At 42.5% G+C, this 15,017-nt stretch overlaps 1 protein-coding gene across 3 annotated transcripts in view; it reads right to left on the bottom strand.

Annotated features, from left to right (window-relative positions):
* Ptprr (protein tyrosine phosphatase, receptor type, R) overlaps positions 1-15,017 on the bottom strand; it is a 267,022-nt gene that overhangs the window by 72,093 nt on the left and 179,912 nt on the right. The gene's annotated exons all lie outside the window — the stretch shown is intronic.

Raw genomic sequence — 15,017 nt, 5'->3', positions numbered from 1 at the left:
CAAGTTACCTGCTTTTGATGATACATCCTTTGTGCTGGTCCTGTTAAACAGAGGTCATGTACCCAAACCTAAGGGAATCTACTGAGAGCAGGAAGGTGCCTTCCTCCAAAGACAAGCAATGTTTAGGCAGCCTGTGAGGTACACACAATCGTGTCCTGAGCCATATGACACATTTCAAACAGCACTTTGGGCAACAGCCTGCCCGCGAGGCAGGCCCTGACACAGTATCTAAGATTCAGAGCTGCTCTCGACAAATAGGAAGCTAGGCTTCCCCTGGGAACTGCCTGTGCCTGCCCTGATTAAAGTGAATCTTGCAAAAAGGCTGCTTCACTTAGTTCTGTCAGTTTGCACATGGAGGTAGGATCCCTTAGGAAAGCCGGACAAGACAGCTCCTTTTATAAAGAAAGCACTCGACCATGAATAAAGTAATCAGTGAATAGGAGTCTCAAAATCGATGTCAAACCATTCCCACCACCTCTGGGTCAGGATGACGAGAACGCAGTAGAATACCCTGGGAGGGAGAGATGGCTTAAATGCATGCACTGTTCTTTCGGAGGACCACAGTCCAGCTCCCAAACTTGAGTGGCTTATGTTGCCTGTAACTCCAGCTCCAGGGGACCCAGCACCTTTGGCCTCCTCCGACGTGGACACACACACAGTAAAATGGGCCACTTCCCATATGTCCACAGCTAAAATGAAACCATTATCTTAAAGAAGTTCCAGCTTATGTGGCAGGTAGGAAGCACACTTCATTTTCTCTAAATATATAGGTCATACTCTGAATGGCTAGAGAGTTCCCAGGGTGACTGGGTTTGCTCTGTCCCGGACAGGTGTGAAATGGCATCCGTGTGACTCATCCCAGGGTCCAGGATTCAGGATCAGGCTTCGGGTTCGTGGACGAGAGAGGTCAGGTGTTGGGGAGGGCTAAGAATCTGTTCTAATCAGTCTCACAAGGCAGCCTGCACGCTGGGTGGACTGATCGCAAACACAGGCAGGAAGAGCACTCATGGGGACTGACTCTGGAATGGCTTCAAGGTGTCACAAGGGAGGAATGGGAGACGGAGCCGTTGTAGTGATGTCTGGTAGCATCCAGTCCCAAACTGGTGGGTCACCAAGCCACAGAGGCTCAGGCACTGAGGCTGCGCCCATGCTTCCTGATAAATGATGGCCAAGAGTTTAGCAAAACGTCTTGTTTTTTAACTTTTAAGAAATTATGTGTTTGGGCTGGTTATATAGCTAAGCGGTAGAACACTTGACAAACATGTATGAGGCCCTGGCTTGCTTCCATCCCCTTCCCCTAAATCTACCTCAATCTACCTCACACGCACTGTAACCTTGGCTCCTATTCTAGTCTTCTGGGTTTGTATCTGTTGCAATTGTCCTTTCTTATGCTGAATAATATTACATTTTCTTCATGGTTTGCCCGGAGACCAAAGCTCAACATTTTTAGCTCTACTTTCTTAGCCGCCATAGTTTGTAAAAAAAAAAAATATTATTAGGGAATACAGAACTCTCTTAAGAATTGTTTGCTAAACTTTCACAACCCCGACTTACCTCATAAAAATGCATTATGTCTATATTGTACAAATAAAGAGGAAATTAGCTTGTTTTTCATTGTTAATGAGTGCCTGTATGTGTTCCCGGTGTTCCCCATGTTTCTGGGTATCTCCTTAATTTTTTTAAAATAAAAATATGACATAAAAAGATATCAGAAAGCTCAAATATTCTCACCCATGTCATCTAGGAGGAGGTGGGACAGATGGTTAAGTGGTAACTTTGTAGCTCTAATCTCTAGATGGGACTCTCCAGTCTATTTTTATTTCTTTGTGGTGCGGGCGTGCGATCCAGTCTCTCTAGGTCTCAGATCACTCGCAAGAAACTTGCAAGGACAAGGGGTGCCCTTATTACTTTGCCTCAAAGGATGCTGGGAAGATCCTATGAGATAATACATAAAGAATGGCTGACCTAGGGCGAGCCGAAGTCCTGCACATATGTTAGCTGCCGGCGTTTGCCTATTCCAACAGCAATGAGAGTGCTGGCTGGAGGGTCACAAACACACCTTCCCTGAGGTGTCTCACCCCTCTGTTCATAGCACACACATCCACACAGTCTGGACAAAGCGGAGTCACGCCCCTCCCCATGCACCCAGCATGCTTTGCGCTCAGTTTTGACTTGAGTTTTCTTTATCGTTGCTAACACTGCCTCCCACTGAATTTCTTCACTGTGCACGTTTTCCTCACCATTTTGCCTTTTATGTCAGATGAGCATTTGGATTCTACAATGAGAAAGACCACGTAGGACAAGAAAGCTGGGACAGACAACTGGCTTCCCGGCAGGCAATGGCTAATGGCTATCCGCCTTGAGTGGTTTAGTCTGCCTCGCCAAGTTCCGTTTTCCTGATTTAAAATCTGAGCAGTACTCTGAAAATGTAGTTGGAAATCTGATAAGGGAAATGACAGTGTGGCAATGTGTAGCATACCTGTTTTCCCATTGTAGTGTTATTTATTTATTTTCCATGGAATATAGGATTAGTTTGTCATCTTTCCTTAAAAGGTTGGGTAGTCTAGCATTTGCCTGGGGACAGGCTGCTTGCTCTTCAGTTGTGTCTGCCTCCCTAACAGCCCAGAGACTTACTACAAATTACTTTGCCAATAAACTAAACTCACAAAGTACGCTTCTTCGACTCACACAGAACGAGTTTCTTCTGTGAGGATAAGACTGAGTTAAGGCGTATGAAGAGCCCCAGTCTTCCTGGGGTCTTTTCCTTCTACATGGATTTGCTAATTCTATGTTGTACTAGGATCCTTTCTAATGTCAGGTGGAGCAAATGAGCCAGGCTGATAGATTGTGTTCAATGGTGCGTGCGCTCTGGTAGAACAAACGGTGTTTATCCTAAGGAGGCCATGCAGAACATGGGCAATGGCCTGGAAAGATCAAAGAAACCTGGCGTGTGAACTTTACTGTGCTAGAACTGGCAGGAGAACCCTTGAAAAAAACCACAGTGATACTGATGCTGTCTCCTTCAGACCACCTCTGCTTCACAAATGTTCTCATCTTCTCCCTCCATCCAGGAACACTGGCTGTTCAATGCATCTGGTCGCCACTTTCTGGGGGAATCATCCTCAGGTGATAGGAGTTGACTAGGAAGTTATGTCCCCAGGCATCCTGCCGTGGATGGTTGCCTGGTATGAAGTCAGGTGTCAAGCTCATTTCCCTGAAGGTGAGAGCTGTCCATGAGCTTCCATGGGTGATCCAGGGCTCCCATACGGTCCCTGCTTGCCCTCATCCCAGCCCTGCTTCTTTGCTTTCCTGCTAGGTTTCTCCTCAGAGCATCCCGTCCACAAACCACATGGACAAGAATCTGCGTCTCAAGCTTAGCCTTCACAAAGCCCTACCTATGACCTCAGAGCAGATTTGAGATTTCTCTGCCATTTGATAGGAAGTGCGAGAGCTGATTGTGCTCTCATGGGGGGGGGGTATTTAAAGAACGAAGGCTTTAATTTCTAGAGCTTTTAATAAAATTTATACCCTGGCATTCATTCAGTCATGATTTTTATTCATATCTCCTGGACGAAGATCAACAGGAGAAAGATTAAACGCTCTCAAAAATCTTTGCGTATCAAAATGTATCCACTAGAGGGAGGATGGGATGGAAGCCAGGGTCTTTGACTGTCCCAGGAAAGCATTACAATAGGGCAAAGGAGTTGGACTTGAGTTTGGGAGAAGCACTGAGATTTGTCTAAGCTCCTGACTCACCACGACAAGTGACTACATCTACTAAACAACTATGAACTCATAGTTTGATAATTTGATATTTGACAGCCAACTTTTAAATGTACATTTATAAATTATGTAGATATAGATATACAGTGATTAGGATAAGAAAAAAAACCCTAAAATTCAACTGACAGGCAACAAATATGTATGATTTCATCCTTCAGGGGTAAAAACCTATCAGTGTTGTGAAAAGCATTTCTTTTTTTTTTTTTTTTTTTCCGGAGCTGGGGACCGAACCCAGGGCCTTGTGCTTCCTAGGCAAGCGCTCTACCACTGAGCTAAATCCCCAACCCCCGTGAAAAGCATTTCAACTCGATGAATTAAGAAAAATCTAAGGAAGCAGTTCATACAGACGTGTGGAGTTGAACCAGAGGGTAAAGACAAAAGTGATTTTCGATTTCCTTTCCCTCCTCAAAGTCATCAGACCATTTCATAAGGATTGTTAATTTTACAGTAAATACCTTTGAAGTAAGGTGAAGTTGTTTTATAGATGGGGAAACCTATACCACAGGGGATTTAATCTGTTGAGTTACTTCTGTAATTAATGTCAGAGATTTGGCTCTGTAGTTTATCATTGGTCTACTTGTTCTTAGGGAAATTTCTTTAGAAAACATGAGATGTCTGATACAAAGGGAAATTAATTAACTCTGTAATTCTTTCTGAGTATCTGCTACGTATGGGACCATAGGACCCACCATCACAGAGTGCCTAGAGCTACAGTGAGTAGCTAACAATCTCACAATCTGGGTAAGGGACAGGGTCCATCACTTCAGAACAATGATCAGTCTTTTTCACCTGAATGACTCTTCAAGGGAAAACACTCCTGGGCAGTGGTGCCTTTGTGAGCTGACCCTTGTGACACATCCCTGTGGGTACGGATAGGCTACATGGCCAACGGTAGGAGCTAAATTTTATGTTGTGGCATGGAGACTGAAGATGACAGAGAAAAGGGGCAACAAATAAGCAAAGACTCAAATTTTGGACAAACATGGGACATGGAAGAAGGTGGGAATGGGAAGAGACTAGGGGAGATAGATTGTTTTGGGGACAGAAGCTAACCCTAACCCTAACCCTAACCCTAACCCTAACCCCTAACCCTAACCCTAACCCCTACCCCTAACCCTAACCCTAACCCTAACCCTAACCTCTAACCCTAACCATAACTCCTAACTCTAACCCCTAACCCTAACCCTAACCTTAACCCTAACCCTAACCCTAACCTTAACCCTAACCCTAAATAGATTTGGAGAGAAAAATCAGAAATCGGTAGTCTAGGATCTCTTAGGCAAGGATGTCTTGTCTTGTAGGTGACTGGGGGATTTTTTCATAGTTAGTAGGATTAGGAAGATAAGCTTGAAGAGAATGCTTTTCCTGTTTAAAAGGGGGAAAGAGTTAGATTTAAACAGAGGAGATAAAATAAAATAGTGTATATGATATATAATGTGAATTAATTCTTATGGCATTTTTATTATTAGAAAATTTGGTTCAAAGATGAAGTAATGCAAGCCAGGCCCAGGTTGAGGAGTCTATCAAGGATGAGAAGGTGGAGAAGGAAAAAAAATCAATATGATTTTGGGGAATAACTGGGAATAGAGATAAAACAACTGCATATAAAACTATATGGATTTTCAATCTTCATAATTTTCAATGTATACTTTCATGTTTATCTAAGTAAGCATGGTACACTTAGTCTCTGTATCTTATTTTACATTTGTTTGTTACCTGTTACATTTTAACAAAATTATATTATTGATGTCAAGGTTGCGAGATTTATTTAGCATGACCCAAGAGCCTTTGATTCATAAGGCAGCCTTTATGATCTCATGGCTTTAGAGCAGGCTTTTATGTAATTAAGAGGCTCTGGAAGTGAAAGTACGAAGCTTTCTAAAAGGCAACTTTAGAACACATAAGCACAAAAATTTAAGGCTTAAAGAGGAAGGAAACTCTTTTGGACTCTATAGCATGCTGTACGGGCACCATATTTTATCACTCTTGAAGTGATTCACTCTGCCATGCTGGCAGAAAGGTGGGAGGGGAAGCAGAAGAGGAAGGAAGGGCTGATGCAGTGAGCAAAGTGCTTTCCTGCCAGGAGTTCACCTGAGAATTACTCATGAAATCTGCTCATTTCCAGGAGTTCCTGCTCTCCAGAGATTATGGTCTCTCTATAAGAGATAAAGGGACCATTAAACAATATGTATGTCCTCCAGAAGTGCAATCTATTGGCTCTGGCAGGTCAGCTAACTGAGAGTGACAAAACATACAAGAGTTCTCTAGGTAACCTATGGACATCAAGTTTTGGACCAGTGCGGAGTGAGCAGGAGAGAAGCTCCTGGGTTGGTGCAGGCCTCCATGGGTGAGGCTCAGAGTCCTCATGAGGAATGACCATGAGTCACTCCAGAGGATGTAGTTGGTGAACTTTCTCCCCACTTCTCCAAGCCCCATTCCTCACCTTTGGACCATTCTTGTTTTCAAGCTGTCAAGCTGTTTGATGTTTTATTGCTTAAGGAAGAACTGTGAAAGCAGAAGGGAAAGAAATATGGGTTGTATGTTTTGAGTTTCAAAGGTCAAGTCCTCAGTGGAAAAACACATCTGAATGTGTGGGTGCCAGATGAAGTGAAATATGAGATCAATGTGAGTAGAAATTCCCATTCACAAAGCCAGAGAAAGAATCCATGGACTCAGGGGAGGGAGAGGCATTAATTGGGATGACCTGAGAGCACACTCGTGGGCAAGACATTGTCTTTCATGCTTGAGCCCTGGAGGAGGGGGAGATCTTCAGCAGAGGGACCTTGCCCCTTGGTAAAACCATAAGAAAAAGTGGCTGGAAGAAGGCACGGTAGGAATGGAGTCTTGGCATAAAGTTTCCTAGATTTCCACTTGAGGTATAGTAGTCAGCAGTGAGATTATTATGGCACCTCGGAATGTGTCAGATACAGTCTAGGGAGGGGAAGAGAGGGAACGAGAGGAAGTCATCACTAAAGACAGAGGAGACTGCATGAATAGAAAGGAGGAACAAGTAGGGACAGCCATGAGTGACGACCTGAGGGTTCAGGATGTAGTGGACATTTTATCAAATGACAGGTCGGATGGATAGTATCATGACAGATGGGTCTCTTCCATTTTACATTGAGAAGGTCCTTTCAAAATCTAGATGAAATCCCCAAGCAACAGGGACCAAGGCAGAGCCAATCAGAAAGGGGCAGAGATCAAGTTTCTGCCATTTGGGTGGGGTGGGCCTTAGAACAGAAGCGTAGTATGGGTTAGAGAAACATAACTCTACTTCCTATTTCCTTGACTTGTAGACACAGATTCATTGTTACCACAGTGGTGGTACTTTCTAATAGCAAACGGGGATAGGGAAAAGAAGGATGGAGCCTAGGCAAGTACTGTTTCATGGACTTTGGAATAGTGCCTGGAAAAACACCACAGTAGCTGGATGGATGTGTGTGGGTCCTTAGCAGGAAATAGGGTTGGACGGAGGCTGGCAAAAGTTAGGCCAGAGACGGTGTCACATTCCATTTAGAGGAATTATCAGTTTCTTCCAAAAAAGAAATGTGGAAATACTGAGGAGTTTAAAAAGAATGGTATTCCTGCAAGAAACCTGCCTGGTGAACTCAAGACACAGGCCCACAGGAACAGCTGAAGACCTGTAGAGAGGAAAAACTACACGCCCGAAAGCAGAACACTCTGTCCCCATAACTGGCTGAAAGAAAACAGGAAAACAGGTCTACAGCACTCCTGACACACAGGTTATAGGACAGTCTAGCCACAGTCAGAAATAGCAGAACAAAGTAACACTAGAGATAATCTGATGGCGAGAGGCAAGCACAGGAACCCAAGCAACAGAAACCAAGACTACATGGCATCATCGGAGCCCAATTCTCCCACCAAAGCAAACACGGAATATCCAAACACACCAGAAAAGCAAGACCTAGTTTCAAAATCATATTTGATCATGATGCTGGAGGACTTCAAGAAAGACATAAAGAACTCCCTTAGAGAACAAGTAGAAGCCTACAGAGAGGAATCGCAAAAATCCCTGAAAGAATTCCAGGAAAACACAATCAAACAGTTGAAGGAATTAAAAATGGAAATAGAAGCAATCAAGAAAGAACACATGGAAACAACCCTGGACATAGAAAATCAAAAGAAAAGACAAGGAGCTGTAGATACAAGCTTCACCAACAGAATTCAAGAGATGGAAGAGAGAATCTCGGGAGCAGAAGATTCCATAGAAATCATTGACTCAACTGTCAAAGATAATGTAAAGCGGAAAAAGCTACTGGTCCAAAACATACAGGAAATCCAGGACTCAATGAGAAGATCAAACCTAAGGATAATAGGTATAGAAGAGAGTGAAGACTCCCAGCTCAAAGGACCAGTAAATATCTTCAACAAAATCATAGAAGAAAACTTCCCTAACCTAAAAAAAGAGATACCCATAGGCATACAAGAAGCCTACAGAACTCCAAATAGATTGGACCAGAAAAGAAACACCTCCCGTCACATAATTGTCAAAACACCAAACGCACAAAATAAAGAAAGAATATTAAAAGCAGTAAGGGAAAAAGGTCAAGTAACATATAAAGGGAGACCTATCAGAATCACACCAGACTTTTCGCCAGAAACTATGAAGGCCAGAAGATCCTGGACAGATGTCATACAGACCCTAAGAGAACACAAATGCCAGCCCAGGTTACTGTATCCTGCAAAACTCTCAATTAACATAGATGGAGAAACCAAGATATTCCATGACAAAACCAAATTTACACAATATCTTTCTACAAATCCAGCACTACAAAGGATAATAAAGGGTAAAGCCCAACATAAGGAGGCAAGCTATACCCTAGAAGCAAGAAACTAATCATCTTGGCAACAAAACAAAGAGAATGAAAGCACACAATCATAACCTCACTTCCAAATATGAATATAACGGGAAGCAATAATCACTATTCCTTAATATCTCTCAATATCAATGGCCTCAACTCCCCAATAAAAAGACATAGATTAACAAACTGGATACGCAACGAGGACCCTGCATTCTGCTGCCTACAGGAAACACACCTCAGAGACAAAGACAGACATTACCTCAGAGTGAAAGGCTGGAAAACAATTTTCCAAGCAAATGGTCAGAAGAAGAAAGCTGGAGTAGCCATTCTAATATCAAATAAAATCAATTTTCAACTAAAAGTCATCAAAAAAGATAAGGAAGGACACTTCATATTCATCAAAGGAAAAATCCACCAAGATGAAGTCTCAATCCTAAATATCTATGCCCCAAATACAAGGGCACCTACATATGTAAAAGAAACCTTACTAAAGCTCAAAACACACATTGCACCTCACACAATAATAGTGGGAGATTTCAACACCCCACTCTCATCAATGGACAGATCATGGAAACAGAAATTAAACAGAGATGTAGACAGACTAAGAGAAGTCATGAGCCAAATGGACTTAACGGATATTTATAGAACATTCTATCCTAAAGCAAAAGGATATACCTTCTTCTCAGCTCCTCATGGTACTTTCTCCAAAATTGACCATATAATTGGTCAAAAAACGGGCCTCAACAGGTACAGAAAGATAGAAATAATCCCATGCGTGCTATCGGACCACCACGGCCTAAAACTGGTCTTCAATAACAATAAGGGAAGAATGCCCACATATACGTGGAAATTGAACAATGCTCTACTCAATGATAACCTGGTCAAGGAAGAAATAAAGAAAGAAATTAAAGACTTTTTAGAATTTAATGAAAATGAAGGTACAACATACCCAAACTTATGGGACACAATGAAAGCTGTGCTAAGAGGAAAACTCATAGCGCTGAGTGCCTGCAGAAAGAAACAGGAAAGAGCATATGTCAGCAGCTTGACAGCACACCTAAAAGCTCTAGAACAAAAGGAAGCAAATACACCCAGGAGGAGTAGAAGGCAGGAAATAATCAAACTCAGAGCTGAAATCAACCAAGTAGAAACAAAAAGGACCATAGAAAGAATCAACAGAACCAAAAGTTGGTTCTTTGAGAAAATCAACAAGATAGATAAACCCTTAGCCAGACTAACGAGAGGACACAGAGAGTGCGTCCAAATTAACAAATCAGAAATGAAAAGGGAGACATAACTACAGATTCAGAGGAAATTCAAAAAATCATCAGATCTTACTATAAAAACCTATATTCAACAAAACTTGAAAATCTTCAGGAAATGGACAATTTCCTAGACAGATACCAGGTATCGAAGTTAAATCAGGAACAGATAAACCAGTTAAACAACCCCATAACTCCTAAGGAAATAGAAGCAGTCATTAAAGGTCTCCCAACCAAAAAGAGCCCAGGTCCAGACGGGTTTAGTGCAGAATTCTATCAAACCTTCATAGAAGACCTTATACCAATATTATCCAAACTATTCCACAAAATTGAAACAGATGGAGCCCTACCGAATTCCTTCTATGAAGCCACAATTACTCTTATACCTAAACCACACAAAGACCCAACAAAGAAAGAGAACTTCAGACCAATTTCCCTTATGAATATCGACGCAAAAATACTCAATAAAATTCTGGCAAACCGAATTCAAGAGCACATCAAAACAATCATCCACCATGATCAAGTAGGCTTCATCCCAGGCATGCAGGGATGGTTTAATATAAGGAAAACCATCAACGTGATCCATCATATAAACAAACTGAAAGAACAGAACCACATGATCATTTCATTAGATGCTGAGAAAGCATTTGACAAAATTCAACACCCCTTCATGATAAAAGTCCTGGAAAGAATAGGTATTCAAGGCCCATACCTAAACATAGTAAAAGCCATATACAGCAAACCAGTTGCTAACATTAAACTAAATGGAGAGAAACTTGAAGCAATCCCACTAAAATCAGGGACTAGACAAGGCTGCCCACTCTCTCCCTGCTTATTCAATATAGTTCTTGAAGTTCTAGCCAGAGCAATCAGACAACAAAAGGAGATCAAGGGGATACAGATTGGAAAAGAAGAGGTCAAAATATCACTATTTGCAGACGACATGATAGTATATTTAAGTGATCCCAAAAGTTCCACCAGAGAACTACTAAAGCTGATAAACAACTTCAGCAAAGTGGCTGGGTATAAAATTAACTCAAATAAATCAGTTGCCTTCCTCTATACAAAAGAGAAACAAGCCGAGAAAGAAATTAGGGAAACGACACCCTTCATAATAGACCCAAATAATATAAAGTACCTCGGTGTGACTTTAACCAAGCAAGTAAAAGATCTGTACAATAAGAACTTCAAGACACTGAGGAAAGAAATTGAAGAAGACCTCAGAAGATGGAAAGATCTCCCATGCTCATGGATTGGCAGGATTAATATAGTAAAAATGGCCATTTTACCAAAAGCAATCTACAGATTCAATGCAATCCCCATCAAAATACCAATCCAATTCTTCAAAGAGTTAGACAGAACAATTTGCAAATTCATCTGGAATAACAAAAAACCCAGGATAGCTAAAGCTATCCTCAACAATAAGAGGACTTCAGGGGGAATCACTATCCCTGAACTCAAGCAGTATTACAGAGCAATAGTGATAAAAACTGCATGGTATTGGTACAGAGACAGACAGATAGACCAATGGAATAGAATTGAAGACCCAGAAATGAACCCACACACCTATGGTCACTTGATTTTTGACAAAGTAGCCAAAACCATCCAATGGAAAAAAGATAGCATTTTCAGCAAATGGTGCTGGTTCAACTGGAGGGCAACATGTAGAAGAATGCAGATCGATCCATGCTTATCACCCTGTACAAAGCTTAAGTCCAAGTGGATCAAGGACCTCCACATCAAACCAGACACACTCAAACTAATAGAAGAAAAACTAGGGAAGCATCTGGAACACATGGGCACTGGAAAAAAATTCCTGAACAAAACACCAATGGCTTACGCTCTAAGATCAAGAATCGACAAATGGGATCTCATAAAACTGCAAAGCTTCTGTAAGGCAAAGGACACTGTGGTTAGGACAAAACGGCAACCAACAGATTGGGAAAAGATCTTTACCAATCCTATAACAGATAGAGGCCTTATATCCAAAATATACAAAGAACTCAAGAAGTTAGACCGCAGGGAAACAAATAACCCTATTAAAAAATGGGGTTCAGAGCTAAACAAAGAATTCACAGCTGAGGAATGCCGAATGGCTGAGAAACACCTAAAGAAATGTTCAATATCTTTAGTCATAAGGGAAATGCAAATCAAAACAACCCTGAGATTTCACCTCACACCAGTGAGAATGGCTAAGATCAAAAACTCAGGTGACAGCAGATGCTGGCGAGGATGTGGAGAAAGAGGAACACTCCTCCATTGTTGGTGGGATTGCAGACTGGTAAAACCATTCTGGAAATCAGTCTGGAGGTTCCTCAGAAAATTGGACATTGAACTGCCTGAGGATCCAGCCATACCTCTCTTGGGCATATACCCAAAAGATGCCTCAACATATAAAAGAGACACGTGCTCCACTATGTTCATCGCAGCCTTATTTATAATAGCCAGAAACTGGAAAGAACCCAGATGCCCTTCAACAGAGGAATGGATACAGAAAATGTGGTACATCTACACAATGGAATATTACTCAGCTATCAAAAACAACGAGTTTATGAAATTCGTAGGCAAATGGTTGGAACTGGAAAATATCATCCTGAGTGAGCTAACCCACTCACAGAAAGACATACATGGTATGCACTCATTGATAAGTGGCTATTAGCCCAAATGCTTGAATTACCCTAGATCCCTAGAACAAAGGAAACTCAAGACGGATGATCAAAATGTGAATGCTTCACTCCTTCTTTAAATGAGGAAAAAGAATACCCTTGGCAGGGAAGGGAGAGGCAAAGATTAAAACAGAGACTGAAGGAACACCCATTCAGAGCCTGCCCCACAGGTGGCCCATACATATACAGCCACCCAATTAGACAAGATGGATGAAGCAAAGAAGTGCAGACCGACAGGAGCCGGATGTAGATCGCTCCTGAGAGACACAGCCAGAATACAGCAAATACAGAGGCGAATGCCAGCAGCAAACCACTGAACTGAGAATAGGTCCCCCGTTGAAGGAATCAGAGAAAGAACTGGAAGAGCTTGAAGGTGCTCGAGACCCCAAAAGTACAACAATGTCAAGCAACCAGAGCTTCCAGGGACTAAGCCACTACCTAAAGACTATACATGGACTGACCCTGGACTCTGACCTCATAGGTAGCAATGAATATCCTAGTAAGAGCACCAGTGGAAGGGGAAGCCCTGGGTCCTGCTAAGACTGAACCCCCAGTGAACTAGACTATGCGGGGAGGGTGGCAATGGGGGGAGGTTTGGGAGGGGAACACCCATAAGGAAGGGGAGGGGGGAGGGTGATGTTTGTCCGGAAACCGGGAAAGGGAATAACACTTGAAATGTATATAAGAAATACTCAAGTTAATAAAAAAAAAAAAAAAAAAAAAAAAGAAAGTGTCCTGCAATAAAGGCTGTTGACAAGGGAAAAAAAAAAAAAGAATGGTATTCCAATGTATGTTAGAATACTGCTGCTTGAGATGTCTGGGGATGGACTGGAGGAGGACAGAGCATGAGGTGGGAGGGTCATTGTGACTCTGGTTAAGAGGAATGTGAAAGTGGGAGTCCTCAGTGGTGATGCGGTTGGTTGGAAAGAAGGGGCTCCTAGGAGAAAGGTGATGGACGGATCCTTATGATGTTTGCATGAATCATGAGACGGGAAGAAGAAAGTAAGCGGAGGATATTTTCAGGTTCCTAGGATTCAGAATACACAGAGAGAAATGCCTTGATGGAGGGTTTGAGTTCTGTGTCTGAGCATCTCCTTTTGTGTTTACGTGAATACCCCAGGAGAAGTGCATGGGTCAGGATCTCTTTAAGAATAAATGTCGGCGTGAGGGATGGGTGTGGTTGGATAAGACAGGAAGCAGAGGGGTAGAGAATGAAACTCTGGGGAGGGCTTGGATAAAGTGGTCACTCAAGAGTCAGTACAGAGTCTAGGAGACCAGAGGAGAGATGCTAAGGAATGGGCAGCCCTTCATGCTAGACCGGAAGACAAATGAAGCATGTGTTTTGCACTGGGTAGTTAGACCATCCAGCATCAACTAATCAGAGGAACGTGAGAGACAAAGAGGACAGAACACGGTGGAAATCTGACAGGGCAGAAACTGTTTCTTTAGGAGAAGGAAGCAGAGACCAGAGTCAGAGGGGCAATGACCTAAGGGAACAAAAGTTCTTTGATATAAAAGAAAGCTAACTTTTAGGGGGAACAGAGAGCAAACGAAGTATGCTCCTAGGTTAGGAAGGACTGGGAGACTTGTGGAGAGAACAGATTTCTCCTGCATGGAAAGTAGGGGACGCAGGGATGGTTGTAATTATAGATGAGGGGATGTAGAAGCTATTTAATATGGACAAGGCTCTAGCCCTTTCTTTTTCTCATAGCATTTCCATGTAGATCACAAATATGTGTAAGATACTACATGATTATCCCATCTTCTCACATGTGTACTCCTATTAAATGAATCTTTAACCTTATGTTCCCTGAAATCTCAACATGCTACGGAGGTGGTCCACAAGGACAAGATGGACGGCTCTTCTCCTGGACAACGGTACATGGACCTTGAGTAGAATCAGTAGTGCATGGTACTAATTAAAATCAGTCTGTTTAAACAAAAGCCATTCGTTATTGTGTTTAAATCTCCTTCAGCGCACCTTCTCCTCCCTGTCTATACCCAGGCTGACCTTTCCTCCTTCTCTGCTCTCAGATCATCCCTGAGGCTCAGATCTCTGCCTCAAGGCTTCTCTTTGAAGTGTGGAGACTGGAGACTGCAAAGAAGCTGAGAATCCGGCTCCCCCCTTTCCTAGTTTAGACGTGAAGGTCAGATGAATGATGAGTCTGTGGTCCACATTCCAGGCCTCCAGAACCCATGTTACCGTGGAGAGGAGAGGTCGGCCTCACCTTTGTTTCCAGACTAAATCTGAGAAAGCCATTGAGCTATATCCACGTGTGAGACTGTCACTTGGGGACTGCGGTAGAACTGTCCGGAAGTTGACAGCATTTTGGGTGAAAGAGATAGGAGGAGTGATTTGTCTGTGGTTTCCTTCTGGAGTGGTGTCTACTCCACTCAAAAATGGTTTGTTTACTAAGGTAAGGGTCTTTATCATGAATCACAACACATTCCTCTCCTGTTGTATTGTTCACTGGCAATACATT

The sequence above is a fragment of the Rattus norvegicus genome, chromosome 7 (genome assembly GCF_036323735.1).
Source record: "Rattus norvegicus strain BN/NHsdMcwi chromosome 7, GRCr8, whole genome shotgun sequence".
Taxonomy (NCBI): domain Eukaryota; kingdom Metazoa; phylum Chordata; class Mammalia; order Rodentia; family Muridae; genus Rattus; species Rattus norvegicus.
Note: the sequence above shows the minus strand (reverse complement) of the source record. Positions and strands in the feature narration are given on the sequence as shown.